The following is a 15,271-nucleotide window of genomic DNA, read 5'->3' as shown; positions in this document are numbered from 1 at the left end:
GTTCTGGCTTAGTCAGCTAGGGATGCCATAACAAAATACCACAGGCTGGGTGACTTAGACAATAGGAATTTGTTTCTCACAATTCTGGAGGCTGGGATAGCCAAGCCATCAAGGAGACAGCTGATTTGGTTCCCTGGTGAGGGCTCTTTTCCTGTCTAGTGCAAAGCCACCTTCTCCCTGTACCCTTACATGGGGGCTGGGGTGGGGTGGGGAGGAAGCAAGTTCTCTGCTGTTCCCTCATAAGGGCACTTATCACATTATGAGGGCCCCACTATCATGACATCATCTAAACCCTCATCACCTCTGCCAAAAGACAAAGTTACAACAAATTTAGTTTGAAGATCAAATTGGCTTTTATTAGCAATTCACAAATAAGAGAGCATCTCATTTAACAATTTAGAAAAGGCACTCTGCTGGGCATGACAGAGCAGTTTATTTTTGTAAGGTGGGAACAAGGAAACAATGATTTAAAAAAATTTTAAATATACTTTTCAAAAAATAATAAAGACAGAGTTTCGTGCTGTTGCTCAGGCTGGTCTCGAACTCCTGCAGTCAAGTGATCCTCCAACCTTGGCCTCCCAAAGTGCTGGGATTACAGGCATCAGTCGCTGCGCCCAGCCAAACAAGAATTTTTAAGAAAGAGGAATGGTTAACATCAGGTTACTTCATCAGGTTACCTTTCCTTGTAAGGGTTAAAGTAGAGGGAACTTCCTTTTCTTGCCAGCTCAGGTTGACTGGGGCCTTTCTGATTGGTAGCTGTGAACCTTCTGTTTTCGGGATAACACTCTGTTTGGGGTTTTCCCTGCTTCCTTAAAGTTTTAGTTTGATTATGTGGCATGAGTGACTCCATTTTGGTCTAGCCTTTTGGGGCCTAGCATAGAAGCTGTCTGTTACTGGGGCAGCCCTGATGAAATAACTGGGAAAGTTCCTCTTTTAAATGTTTTCCTTTAGTCGCTTTATTTATAGGCACAGCTGCTTAAAGAAACCAGACAGGCCAGAATGGCGCCAGAGCTTTTTGACCCCTGGCAAGATACCAGAAGGAGATAAGACCTGCTAACCAGTGCAAACTGCAACAGTGATCCCTAGTTGCCTTCAGCTCATTAACATATCATTATAATGCTAAAATCCCTCCCCTAAAAGAAAAATCTCTTCCATTTTCTGTACATGCATTGTATGAAGATGTATGTTTTTGAATTAAGCCTGTGTGTCTGGAGTCCCACCCTGCACATGCTAACATCCCTCTTCCTCCCTATACCCAGTCCCTAAAGTACCCATAACTTCTACTGTTCAGGGAGAAGGGGCGTTTAGAGCGAGAGCCTCCCCTTCTTCCTTCTTGGCCAGTGAATAAAACCTGATTGCCTTTTCCAACTGGACATTTTTCCTTTGCCATCAATACAAAGTGGGGAAAAAACTCAGTTTACTGGCAACAAGTCCAAACCAATGGCCTCATGTAAATTTTATTTAATACCTCCCAAAGGTCACCTCTCCAAATACCATCACACTGGGGTTCGGGCTTCAAGATATGCATTTTGGAGGGGATACAATTCAGTCCATAGCAGGTTCTTTGATTTCCCATTTCTCATTGATTCTGAGTATCTTTCCCAGGTAACTGCTGGGAGGAGAGGTGCCTAGGTCAATGCAGGAGTTAAATACTTTTGGTCGCTTGTCTTAACAGCATGAATTTCAAGCAGAACTTCTAGGAGTGGCTGCTCAGTTTTGGACTGCAGTTACCTGCCCCCATCTCTCCCTTGGCCGGGCTCTAATGCAGGGCATCTTTTCCTAACGTATACAAAGGCTTGTTTCTGGCTTGTTTTTTGAACGGATTCCAAATCTTACAAGTGTAACAGTAACGATCCCATTAGATACGCAGATTCTGACCCAATTTCCTAGGACTGAAAAAAAAAAAAAAAGAATGATTTTGAAAGGTGAAAATAAATCAGCCCTCATGTCATGCAGCTGAGGTTCTCCCTCTTCCCCAAGAGTGAGTTTTTTTTTGTTGGGACACTTTTCCACATCTCACACATACCCTGTTCCTCCACTCCCTACTCATTTGCCTGACTTGTCTGGATATGTTTAAGTAGCACACCCAGTCTGAGTCCATTGTCAAGGGCCCCTCGAGGCCTCTGCAAGGCCTGCCCTGCCAGTTTGACAAACATGCCCAGGCATGCTTGAACTCCAGCAATGGACAACAGATTTTCCACTATACAAATAAAGGGAGGAAGCAGGCAAAGAAGTATTGCAGAGGTCCAGGAAAAGAGAGGGAGAGCACAGTGCCACTGTGCCACTGCCTGCCTCAGGTTCTCTTTTGATTTGCATTTTTAATGGTAAATTTTGGTACAAAAGTTGCCATATACTCAGCGGTCAGCCTTTCTCCTCTCCACATCTTGGGCCATAAGTCCTTGGCGTGTCGGGTTCTATTTCCTTCCTGGTCTATGTGTAGTGCTCACCAAAAATGCTTAAGACACATGCTTGATGGTGAAAAAAAATTCTATTTAAGGAATGGTGACCAAAAATGAACTTAGATGTGAAACTAAAACAAACAAAAAGCTTTTCACTTTGCTTTGAACTGGGCACACTCTTTTAACAGTAGGGCACTTCCTGCGTGTAATATAGCTCTGCTGTGACCAGTTTCACCACGTCTGTTCAATGACTGCCTTGGGAACCAGATCAATCGTGGTCTACCCTTTAAAGGTAGCAGCACTAATTCCTGCTGCCAGCCTCAGCTCAGACACAATGGAGAAACAATTCCCCAATGTTAGACTTAATCACATTGATCTATTTTTCTGTAGCTCTGGTCTTTGCAAGAAACAATGAATGTACAGCCAAACTCACTTAAATGTGATTATGTCAGCCGTTCTATTATCTCTGTATCTTGTATTTTGGGGGCTGTTAATGATATATCATAGCAGATAATAGAAATTTGAATTTGTTTCTTTAAAAGTAGCCAGATGAGCAAGTACATGAAATGACTACAAAGAGTCCATTTCAAATCTTGTTGAAGGTCATAATGAAGATGGTTGTCTTATAATCTCTTACCAACGGAGGTGTTGGGGAAGAAAAAAATCCCCCTTCCAACAACTAAATTAGTTAGGGTGGCCTCAATCTCTCATCATCCACATTGATCAATATTCTCACTACTTCTTTATTTTTATGAAAAATGGGGAGGGACAGTGCAATCCTATCATCTCCACATTTATACAAGGAGTTCTTGAGAGTTAAGGCAGAATGCAGTCCTCCGGGTCCCTTTATGTGGTCAAATAACCCACAATTTTTGGCTGGCCTCACCCAGTCTTCGTTGATTCCCTTTCCCTTGCAACTATAGGTGCAGCCATGGGACCAAGTTCTGGCCAAAGGTTTCCAAGTGGAAGAGAGCTTCTGGGAGCCTTCCTTGACGGGCAGCACACCCTTTGCCTCTCCATGCCTTCCTGCTTCCTGCTGCTTAAAGCTTGAGTGCTGTAACCATGAAGCATGAGCATGCCATGCACAGCTGAACAGCAAGACAGAGGACCTTGGGTCCCTCAAACCATGAATCACTGTATCAGTCCTAGCACCACCACTCAGACTTTTGTGTGAGAAAGAAATTTAACCCGTGACTCAAAACAACAAGTTTATTCTATTTTTTTTTTTGAGATGGAGTCTCACTCTGCTGCCCAGGCTGGAGTGTGATCTCAGCTCACTGCAACCTCCTCCAAGTGATTGTCCTGCCTCAGCCTCCTGAGTAGCTGGGATTACAGGCACGTGCTACCACACCTGGCTAATTTTTGTATATTTAGTAGAGATGGGGTTTCATCATGTTGGTTAGGCCGGTCTCGAACTCCTGACCTTGTGATCCGCCTGCCTTGGACTCCCAAAGTGCTGGGATTACAGGCGTGAGCCACCGTGCCCAGCGCAAGTTTATTCTTGATCACACCACATGTCCATTGCTGGTCAGCAGGGGGACTCTGCTCATTGTGGGTACTCAGAAAGCCAGGCTGACAGTGTCCATGTCAACCAATGCTTCCACCATTGCTGACAAAGACAAAAGGAATGTAGTGGATTGTATACTGATAAGGCTTGGAGCTGAAAATAACACATGCCATTTTGCTGACTAATGCAAGTCACATACCATATCTAACTTCAAAAAGGTAGGCAAGTAGTCTATTTGCCCTAAAAGCAGGAGAACCAGAATGTGTGGATAATCCCAATAATGACTATAATTTCTATCTTACCTAAGCCACTGTTATTTTGGGTTTTCAGCCAATTGCATCTGCACTGAATCCTAATTAAGATAGGAATGATCACATCAATGCTGTGATAACTATGTCCTGTGAGGAAGGCTGTCACTGGGTGTACACCTTATACTCTGAAGGATTTGCAGGGGTCATTCCCTGTGGCTTTTCTGAGAAAGAAGAAGCCACATCTTTCTTAAGATCCTCAGTCATCCTTCAGTCATTGACATCTACTACACTGGAGGCAAATCACTAAGAATTCCTATTCCTAAAGTTCAGGCTACCACCTCTAGCTCCTTCTAAGTCTACGAAATATTCCCTATTCTTTTGAAAACACAACTCTAGTCTTTTTCTATTCTGCTTTGTTCTGGCATTCAAATCTTAGTCCTTGAGATCTGTCATCTTTCCCAGAGGCTCTAAATATGTCCTTACCTCCTTCAATTTGGCAAATATCTTCACTCGACCCTATGACATTTTCCAAATCTATAGACAAATGAGTCGTTCTATACCTATTGTCTTTTTGTTTTCCTTTTCTGAAACCCCTGTGATGAGGCTTCTGTTTGTACCACTCTACTTAAACTGTCTAAAAAGCCATTAATGGCTTTTATCAAGAAGCGTTTGTCTAAAACTCTGGAATTTCCTGGAAACATGCTTTCGTATATTTCATATAGTGGGATGGATAACAGCAGATAAAAACAGTCATAGGTTTAGTAAAACATAGTAGAGCCCTTTCTGCATTTGGGTAGTATGGGAATGCCTTCTGATCTGCTACAGGTAAAATCATATGTCTGTCTGCTCCTGCCCTAAAACACAGGAGCCATCTGCAGTACAAGGCTGACATATTTATTTATTTTGCAACACGCACATTCGATCTTTTTTTTTTTTTTTTTTTTTTTTTTTTGAGACGGAGTCTCGCTCTGTGGCCCAGGCTGGAGTGCAGTGGCGCCATCTGGGCTCACTGCAAGCTCCGCCTCCCGGGTTCACGCCATTCTCCTGCCTCAGCCTCCCGAGTAGCTGGGACTACAGGCGCCCGCTACCACGCCGGGCTAATTTTTTTGTATTTTTAGTAGAGACGGGGTTTCACTGTGTTAGCCAGGATGGTCTCGATCTCCTGACCTCGTGATCCACCCGCCTGTGCCTCCCAAAGTGCTGGGATTACAGGCATGAGCCACTGCGCCCGGCCACATTCGATCTTTAATCCAGTGTTTTAGTGGGTGTAGGTGTGACTTAGAAGCAGGCACAGTTCATTAAAAAACAAAAAACACCAAAACCTTTTACAGGTTATTCTCACAGATAAAAATTCTATAGGCTACCAACAGAGGAAGTCTTTATTGTTCCTGGGCGCTAGACCATACACAGAAGGACCATACTTGCTCTTTGCAGTCTCATTCAGAAGCAGGAAAAGGGGGCTATATTGGATTTGAATATGAAGGACAAAAGCAGCTCTGGAAACACCAAGTAATAGTCTATGTTACAGGTTTAACACACCCATTTAATCTCATTGGAAAAAATAATGAAACTGGTGAAAAGCATTTATGGAACTGGAGGAGAGCATATTTTGCTGGTTTTACTTTTATGTTTGAAGTTTTGGGTATAGCTATGCCCATAAATACTGAAATGCCTAGCATAAAGAACGCAGCCTGGGGCATACCCCATAAAACTTACAGTGCAATTAAATGAGCAATTTCCACTGGAAATAAAACAGGCATGTTGAGTGGAATATGAATTAAACTGCATATGACTCAGGCCTGCACTAGGCTTTAGAGAGAGATCTGCTGGTTTCAGTAGCACCTGATGCCGTCCATCTAAAGGTCAAGGCCAGTAAGTAACAAAAGAAAACTGTAGTTAGCATGAAGATTAGGGCATACCAAATTGTGGTTAATGTAGTTTCCCTGTCATGATGTCTCCTGAAAGGGACCAGCAAAATTACGACTGATAACAAAGGATTAAACCTGACCTTTCTTTACAATGCAGACACATTGAGCTTCTGCGTCGTTTGCTATGCAGCATTTTTGACGCTTCCTCAAACTTCATTTTCACTTTCTGAATGTTCTCTCCCAGACCAAAGTCACCCAGGTGCCATAATAAAAGAGTTTCTAAGGGAGATTTCAACTAGAAAACCAAAAGGCCATCAAAACAAACATTGATTTGCATTCCAGATCACTTTCTGCTCTTGTTCATTTCTGGGATCTTATTTGGAGATTAAAGGGTAATGATTCACTGATATCCTGTGGGAAAACCAGTTCAGGAGCAGCCTTTGACAAACCACATGTAGAAATCTGGCTGATAGAGGGAGAAAACAAGTTTCAATCTTATTTTTAGTGTAGGGTAAAGCAAGTCCACCCAAGATAAAGCTTAGCATTCTTTCTTTGAGGAATTAGGGTAAGGGTGAAGAAAAGAAAGCTTGATATTTTTCTGCCTATGAAAGCCAGAAGAAGGCTCAGAGAAGCCCGTTCCTTCTTTTCCTCTTTTTCCAAGTGCCAGACCTCCGCAGCTCCCAGAGGAAATGAGGGCATGGGGTGGGTAATAGGGCATGTGATTTGAATGAGTATTCCCAGCCATTTAATATATTCACAAGTCAAACTATAAAGTATTTCTTTTAAAAAATTATAGTATTTCACTGAAGTTTGAATGTACTTTCTCTTGCCAAAATAATCAGAGTCTTTCATTTTTCTAATGATAAAAATGTGCTACATGTGTAGGAAAATTTCCCAAATGAAAAATAACATTTTCTATGGCAGCACATACAGTGCTTGAATTTTTCACCTTAGATTTTATTCTAGCCAGACCTAAACTCTGTCTTACTTGCATAATGATAATTCATGTCGTCAAATCAAACGCACTGTTTGCTGCTCGTTTGTCCAGGAGCCATCTTTTCCTAAAGTGAGCAATATTACGTGCATTTTGTCTGGCTGGCCGAGGGCTCCTCCCTACAGCTTCTGCAGCCATGGAGGAGTCTGGAAGGACAGTGTTCGCTTGTACAAGAAGAGGGAAGGATAGGATGAGAAAAGCAAAATCTTGGAGAGTCTGTGGTCGGAAGAAGAAAGCTGAAGCTAGTTAGGAGGAAGGAGTGTGTGAGTGAATTAGGAGCTGAAGCAGTAAAGTAGCTTTCCCTGTGACCCTGATGTGTCGGGCATTTCTGTCTTAGACTAAAAGCATAATAAAAAAGGCACTTTATTTAGGTTAACAGAGCATTATATAACTGGAAAGTTTTACAGTTTTATATATATAGTGAATAGTTTGTAGAGGATAAAAAGACTTCCCTTTGGTTTATTATTTGGGTAAAATAAAAACCCACGAATTATTTAAGGATGCATTTCTTTTTCTTTTTTCTGCCTTTTTTTTTTTTTAAGACAAAAGCTTGAAGGCATAAAATGGAGTTATTTTCATCGGGATGTCACCCTCGATGCTGCTGCTTTACTACATGTTCATAGTCAAAATTATTTCATGTTTCCCTTGAATAACTACGATCAGTTTGAAAACAGCTTTGTTAATTAGTAAGAGATGACGCAATATATCACTGCATCTTTAGGGCTCTGGCGCCAGCTAGTGGTAGGAGAGGGGAGCCGCCCTGTCGCTCTCAAATCTGGGAAGGCGTCGGTCTTCTCGCCTCCCCTTATCCCTCATCCTCCTCATTTTTTTTCCATCAGCATAATGGGGGAATCATTGCAGTGTGGCCAGAGAGGAGCAGACGAGATTATAGATGAAAGTAGAGAAAAACGGTGGGCAGGGGCAGGGAGAGGAAAGGCCAGACAAATGCAATCATTTCTCCAAAGGATTTGAGAAGAGATCATTTATTTGAAATATTCCTGCCATGTTGATGGAGCAGCTCAATCTTTTGCCAGTGAATTTTTAGCGTTTTGTTTTTTCATTTGTAGATATGCTTGAACATATACTTAGGACACGTAATAACTATGGAACTTCATCACAAACACAGCACTGAGGACATGTTGTAAGTGTAAATTTGTGTTCATTTTTAAGTAGCAAATATTTCTACTGTGAAGAGGCTCTGTTACCTCCTCACTGGTACGACTCTGAGATGAATAACTCTCAAATGGTTAATAAAGGAGAAACCTCTTAAGATGGTATTTGTAGATGGTACACTATGAAAAAAATATAAAATTTCCAGGCAAAAGAGACTTTATTTGGGAGGTATGAAGTAGACGTAGGTTTGGAGCCCTATCTATTCTCAAATAGAAATAGGCTGTGATGATTTGCAGGAAAACAGAAAACATACAGTATTTATTTTAAGAACAAAGAATCTTTGGCAGGCCATCTTTCTCATTTAATTAAGCCATAACTGATCTTACTAGGGTTATGGAGGGACTTCAAATGCTAATAAATAAAACCTGAAGCTGAGACATTTCTTTCACTAAATAGCTGGAGCTGTTTATAACTCTATTACTTATTGCTAAAATCAATTATTATTACTAATATTCCCGGTGGAATTTATTATGAAAACAAGCTGAAGGTTATAAAGAAGAACTTTTCTTTTTAAATGTCATTCATATATCTATATTTATGTCAGTTATAGAGAATAAGGATAATCTGAACCAAGACTCTTGTAATAATATTTTTGGAAGGCAGATCTAATTTAAGAGGAGGTTTCAGGAAGGAAGAAATTGTCATAGTCTTACCTCAGTCTAATTTATATTACTATGCTGTTGGAGAAATAACATTTAAAACCTTGTCTATGTGAGACATTAGATAGTAAAATAGCTGGTCATGGTGTTGGTGTGTGAGATTTACATAGACTACTATTTTGAGCATATTTTAAACTTTTGCTAAAGCCTGCATATTTGATATAAGAAATTCACCTAACCTTGTTATCAACCAAGTCAAAATGTTGACATTTCCCCCTTGTTTTTAATCATGTTATAACTTTTCATATGTAATAAGGCCCTGGTTAAAAATCTTAAAAATCTTCAGTTGACCTTGTCTCCTCTATGTCTCTTTTATCTGTCTTTTGATATAGAAGCCGAGCTCATGCAATTAAGAGTTTCAAATCAGTACCTGAAAAGGGGTATTGTTACTGTTTTTTTTTGTTTTAGAAAAAGCAAATTAACTTTAGTAAGGCTCTATCAATGACAGTGGATTAATTGAAACACGTGAATGCTAGAGTTGAATTGCCATAAAATTTTGAGAATTACAGCAAAATAAAATAATTTATACTCTTTTAAAACAGCTTTGTAGTATGTAAGTACCTACTTTAAGTGCTGAGTTTGTAATTAGGTCTATCTTTAAAACTGTTTAATGGTTGCCTTAAAATATTTTGATGCCTACTATAATCCTTATATAATTTTCCATATGCTACCAAGTAAATGCTTTGAAATGTCATTCCATCTTAATTTGAAATTTACTCATTAAGATTTTAAGATTTATCTTTTGAATTTAATTTCTTATTACTTTTTGATATTATAGAATTAGAAAGTAACTCTATATGGCAATGAACACATTTGAAGGAAGGAAGGGAAACATACCTGAACATATTTATAATTTTTCTCTTTAGCAATTGCTCTGATGACTTTGAAATAGTGATATCAGCAAATAAGTAGTTCATTTGATTCAAATCCTCCTTTCATTCGAAATAGTGCATAGGATTTTTGCAAAAGAAATAACCATAGGATATCATAGGATGTCCCTGAATGTGACAACATAAAGACAAACTTACAAATAAGGAAACTCACACATTCATTCTGATATTCACATTTGAAAAGACAAGGCATACTAAAATGTGTATATGCGAATAATTAAATATTTGGCCTCCAGATTACACGCTTGTGAAATAGCACAATCTTCCCTCGCAGAGCGATGCTGGAACCCTCGACAGACCCTCTCCTCAGGAGACATTGGCCCAGTATGAGGGGGACACATGTGCCGGCAAAGTACTACAGATGGTTCCCCTCATTAGCCTACAGAACTCCAAGCAGCCATCACGGAGGAGGCTTGGGAATCTCACTTGGGCAAGGTGTTAAGCTAGCCTCCTGTTCAATGTCATTACGGTTTCTCCAAAATAATCTCCTTAGTGTGCCCTGTTGGGCTGGGGCCGGTTTACATGTCGCACTTGCAGAGATTGGAGATGGCAGCACCATATCCAGTTTGCCCAAGGGCATTACATGATTTTTAGATTTGGAAAAGTTTCACAGCAAGTCAGACTTGGAAAACTTCTTAATCTAAATGCAGTGGCAGGACAGCCTTCATGCTCCTTGGAAACTCATTAGCTTTTGGAATTCCAAGCACTACTTACCTTCATGTTCACGCTTCCTTATTACAATAAATGCGTTGGCACTCCCATTTCTCCTCTTCCCCTCAACCGCTGATTTATTGACCTAGTGGTATTTTAATTTTGTTTTATTTACCCTTTGTTTATGAATCAGCCTTAAAATCAGGGCACCAAGCCCTGGCAACCGGAAATGTTAGTTAAGTTTAGCAGTAGAAACAGCAGGGGGAGCCCATACTGTTTTATGGTCTGCAGTTTCTCTGGCTGGATTATTATAATAACAATTATTATAGTCGTTGTTTTACGTTTATAACATAGATATTTATAATCTGTGTACATGTATAACATACATGTTTAGAACATGGGCAATCACCATGTGCTAGACTGTTGTAGTTTTAAGTCACAGAGGGTCAATTTTTATTCTTTAATTATATGAAATGATCAGGATACCACTAACAATAATTGAGAAGACAAGAACTTGGCAGTAAGAGTTCTTTTCCCTGTTTTTTGAACTAGAGAGAAATCCTGTTTCACATTTCATTATTTCTCAAAAAATAAAATAAGCTAAAATCCCTGTGTAATCTCTGCAGCTGTTTTCTGGCATTTCCAGCGGCAGCTTTTTGTTTTCTGAAGTAAAGAGATGTTAAAATGTACCATCTGATATGTTTTTAAGATTGTGATAGTGAGGAGAGGTTCTACTGCAATCACTGGGTATTCTAATATGAGCCAGACTTAGTTTTCCATTTTAAAGCTAATAAAACGCAGAAGCCCAGTGGCGTTTAATATTGTTTTCTTATGCTTGATGAGGTCCTTGGGTCAGTAGGTTTTCAGTACCGTAAAATAATTCAGACAATCTCAATTACATTTTGCTCCCTAAATAAACCATAGTAACATCTCTGAGCATACATTTTATATATTTTGTATTGTAAAAATACAAAAATTAGCCAGGCATGGTGGCAGACGCCTGTAGTTCCAGCTACTTGGGAGGCTGAGACAGGAGAATCACTTGAACCGGGGAGGCAGAAACTTCAGTGAGCCGAGATTTGCACCACTGTACTCCAGCCTGGGCCAGACAGAGCGAGACTCTACCTCAAAAAAAAAAATTGAGAATAATTATTTTTTTTCTTTTTTGCCAAAATAGTGTAAGGTTTAAAATTCTATGATGGATCAACAATTCTGTGGATCGACATTTCTGGTTCTTTCCATTTTGAAATTAAAAAATGCAATCTTGGGGTGATCAGAAAACCTTAGGGAGGAATAGCATTTGAAGAGGACTTGAAGGTTGAGAAGAACTTTATGGGGATGGTAGTGGATGGGATGTGTAGTTGTGAGAGGGAAAGATACTTCAGGTAGAAAGAAGATCATAAGCAAAGGGGTAGTATTGGAAAGGGGTCCTAGTGAGACTAAGATATAGGAACCTTGGGTATATACAGAGGAGCAGTGGGCTATCTGTGAAGTTCTGATGTGCAGCTAAGCAGTTAGGACTTTATTCTAGAGGCAGTGGGAGCCAGGGAGGGTTTTAGAGGGAGATATAATAGGAATTACATTCCAGGAAGATTGATTTGGTGCCAGGGTACAGGGTCCTTGAAGATTTAATTCAGTTGATTTAGCAACATCATTAGAAAGCAAAATAAAGAAGATCTAATTTAAAAGTCACTCTCCACATAATTTTAGAATATGATATAAAATGTTTTTATGTCACCTTCCTTGACTAATATAGTCAATGCTAAAATCCAGGAGAATACCCAGCTTTATGGGTCTTTTCTTTCCATGAGTATTGGTAATAACATCTTACATTTGGGGAGCATAATTTATTCTAAATGCTTATTATTCAAAATAACATAATAAAGACATAATAAGTCTCTCCCCCACCACGATCTCCCTTTGATGGCATATATAAATGTAGATTTAGAGATAAGATGGAAAGTTTAGGTCTGTTTCAGTGTTTCTATGAGTAGTTGAAATTAGGCCGGGCACAGTGGCTCATGCCTGTAATCCTAGCACTTTGGAAGGCTGAGGTGGGTGGATCACCTAAGGTCAGGAGATCAAGACCAACCTGGCCAACATGGTGAAACCCCGTCTCTACCAAAAATACAAAAAATTAGCTGGGCATGGTGGCAGGCACTTGGAATCCCAGCTACTCGGGAGGCTGAGGCAGGAGAATTGCCTGAACTTGGGAGACAGAGGTTGCAGTGGGCTGAGATCACACTACTGCACTCCAGCCTGGGCAACAAGAGTGAAACTCTGTCTCAAAAAAAAAAAAAAAAAAAAGAAAGAAATTGTCATTCTATGGCTACTTGTTTTAAATTAGCACTGAATTTCCTTTTGTAGGTGTCTTACACTGTGGTACCATAGTTGACTCAATTATGCACTCATAAAGCACTTTTTTGAGAAAAATAGAGAGTCAACCAGTTATGTGTGAGTGTTGTTTAGTAATGTCTTTCTTTCTCTAAAAAGTTTTACAGTTTGCAGATATGATATATTAATGCCGTATTCTATTTGATCCAGAGAGAAAGAGAAAAGGGACAATAATGTGAAGCAAAAGGGGGCCCTAATTACAGAGAAGAGATTTAAATAATTTTAGTAAAATATAATATTTTAAAAATGTTTCAAGAAAATAGTTTATATCAATACATTTTAAAACCATATAGTATACTTTAAAAAGTACCATTGGAGTCGGGAGGAAACCCAATAAGACAGTTCCTTCTAAACCATTTGACAAAAAGCGGGAACTTAGAACAGTTACCTAATGCAGTCCATTTGTTTATCTGTTGAACTAATAGTACCATGTTTCAAGTAACACACCATTTCTGGCTTATGTAGCCAAAATTACCATCTTCGACTTCCACGTCAATGTGTGCTTCCATCTAACTTCGTATAAATATATAGGGCTCTTTAGACTCTGTGTTTGGCATTATCACAATTTTTGCTTGGCTCAGACAGGGCAGGTTGATTATCATTAAAGTGTTATTTATTTCTATTTTATTAAGCCCCTTTTACATTCATGTTACAGGTTAATTTATAATTTTATTTCATGCACTACTTGGCTTTACTGATTAATATGCCCCATGGCATTCAATAAAGTCAGGCAGTGGAGGAAATAAGAGTGGTATTAATTTCTAACATTGCTATAAATTTGCCTTAATAAAACTAGCTCAATAACATTACAGAAGTAATACAATGGATACTTCCAAATTGTTAGCAAAGATGCAACTAAACAATTTTCCTTCCTGAATTTCACATAACACTATTGCCTTATCTTTGAAGTGTGGAAATGAAACCTGCCATATATTTTTTCTCTTTTTAAAAGGTAATCTAATAGTTGGCATGATAAGACAGTGCACAGCTCTCCATTTGACTTATTCCAATATGCCTTATTCAGACTTTAGGTTACAAACTGTGCAAATTAACACAGGCTCACAGGCTCCTGGGATGGGGGAGTGAAACTTTATTCATGTAAGAATTTTCATAAATATTAACATTAGGTCTGCAGAATCATTTGTTCTTCTCTAACGTATCAATGTTCAATTCCAATAATAAATATGATTACTACAAAATCTGAAAATACAGAAGGGCTAGTGAAAGTCTACATGCTAGGTTTTTTTTTCCAGTTAACCCAGCTCTCCCACCCCAATTGTTCAATGAAATAAGATTAGAATTAGGATTTATAGGAATTTGTAAAAACGAGGACCCACTGCCAGCCACTGAATTTTGGCTCACAAAATTTTGATGATAAAGAATGTATTCCATTATTAAGTAACCAAATTCATGTATTAGAACACTTATTCTCTCCTTTTCATTTAATAGATTGTAGCCAGGCCAGCCAAAATATTGTTACAAATTGGAAATTTGCCTTTATCTCCATTATTCCAAAAAAGTAAGGGCACTTTACTCTGATGTTTTCCCTTAGCTTTTCAATAATGTCTTTGAATAGCATTTATGGGCTGGAAGGAGATTTGACAGAGAAAAGCAACAAATGGAAATGTGTTCATTTGACAGGTATTTATTTATCAGCCTTTGTACCAGGGTGGGGATAGAACTGTGAAACAGTTTTACCAGTTTGTCCTCTGTTCCCCTAGAATATATAGACTTTTTTGTTGTTGTTGTTGTTGTTGTTGTTTTTTGAAGCAGGGTCTCTCTCTTTAGCCCAGGCTGGAATGCAATGGCGTGATCATGGCTCATTGCGGCCTCAACCTCCCAAGCTCAAGCTATCCTCCCGCCTCAGCTTCACAAGTAGCTGGGACTACAGGCACATGCCACCATGCCTGGCTAATTTTTAAATTTTTTGTAGAGATGGGGTCTTGCTGTGTTTCCCAGGCTGGTCTCTAACTCCTGGAGTCAAGCAATCCTCCCACCTTGGCCTCCCAATGTGTTGGGATTACAGGCATGAGCCACCATGCTCGGCCTAGTCTTGCTCTTTTACTTACTTTAATAAATGGTGAAATTTCATACCATTAGTAAGGAAGCTATTTTGGGACAGAATTTTTTTTTTCTTCTGTTTGTCTTTGAATGGATGAAGAACTTCTGCACTCCTTAAATCCCCCTCATATCATACCAGACAAAGCAGTAGGCACCTTTGCTCACCAAACAGCTCAAGAAATGGTGGCAGGGTGAGTCATTCTTTTTTTTTTTTTGAGACAGAATCTCGCTCTGTCGCCCAGGCTGGAGTGCAGTGGCATGATATTGGCTCACTGCAAGCTCTGCCACCCGGGTTCAAGCGATTTTCCTGCCTCAGCCTCCTGAGTAGCTGGGACTACAGGCACCCACCACCACACCCGGCTAATTTTTCTATTTTTAGTAGAGACAGGGTTTCACCATATTGGCCAGGCTGGTCTCGAACTCC

The 15,271-nt window shown here is 39.6% G+C and overlaps 1 long non-coding RNA gene across 1 annotated transcript in view; it reads left to right on the top strand.

Moving 5' to 3' along the window:
• The first annotated feature begins 5,087 nt into the window (after nt 1–5,087).
• The window catches only part of LOC107973840 (uncharacterized), a 55,924-nt gene continuing 45,740 nt past the window's right edge, over nt 5,088–15,271 (top strand). Inside the window, exon 1 of the long non-coding RNA XR_001716328.3 lies at nt 5,088–8,160. This is a non-coding gene — a long non-coding RNA (uncharacterized LOC107973840). The remainder of the gene's footprint in view (nt 8,161–15,271) is intronic.

The sequence above is a fragment of the Pan troglodytes genome, chromosome 13 (genome assembly GCF_028858775.2).
Source record: "Pan troglodytes isolate AG18354 chromosome 13, NHGRI_mPanTro3-v2.0_pri, whole genome shotgun sequence".
In the NCBI taxonomy this organism is placed as follows: domain Eukaryota; kingdom Metazoa; phylum Chordata; class Mammalia; order Primates; family Hominidae; genus Pan; species Pan troglodytes.
Note: the sequence above shows the minus strand (reverse complement) of the source record. Positions and strands in the feature narration are given on the sequence as shown.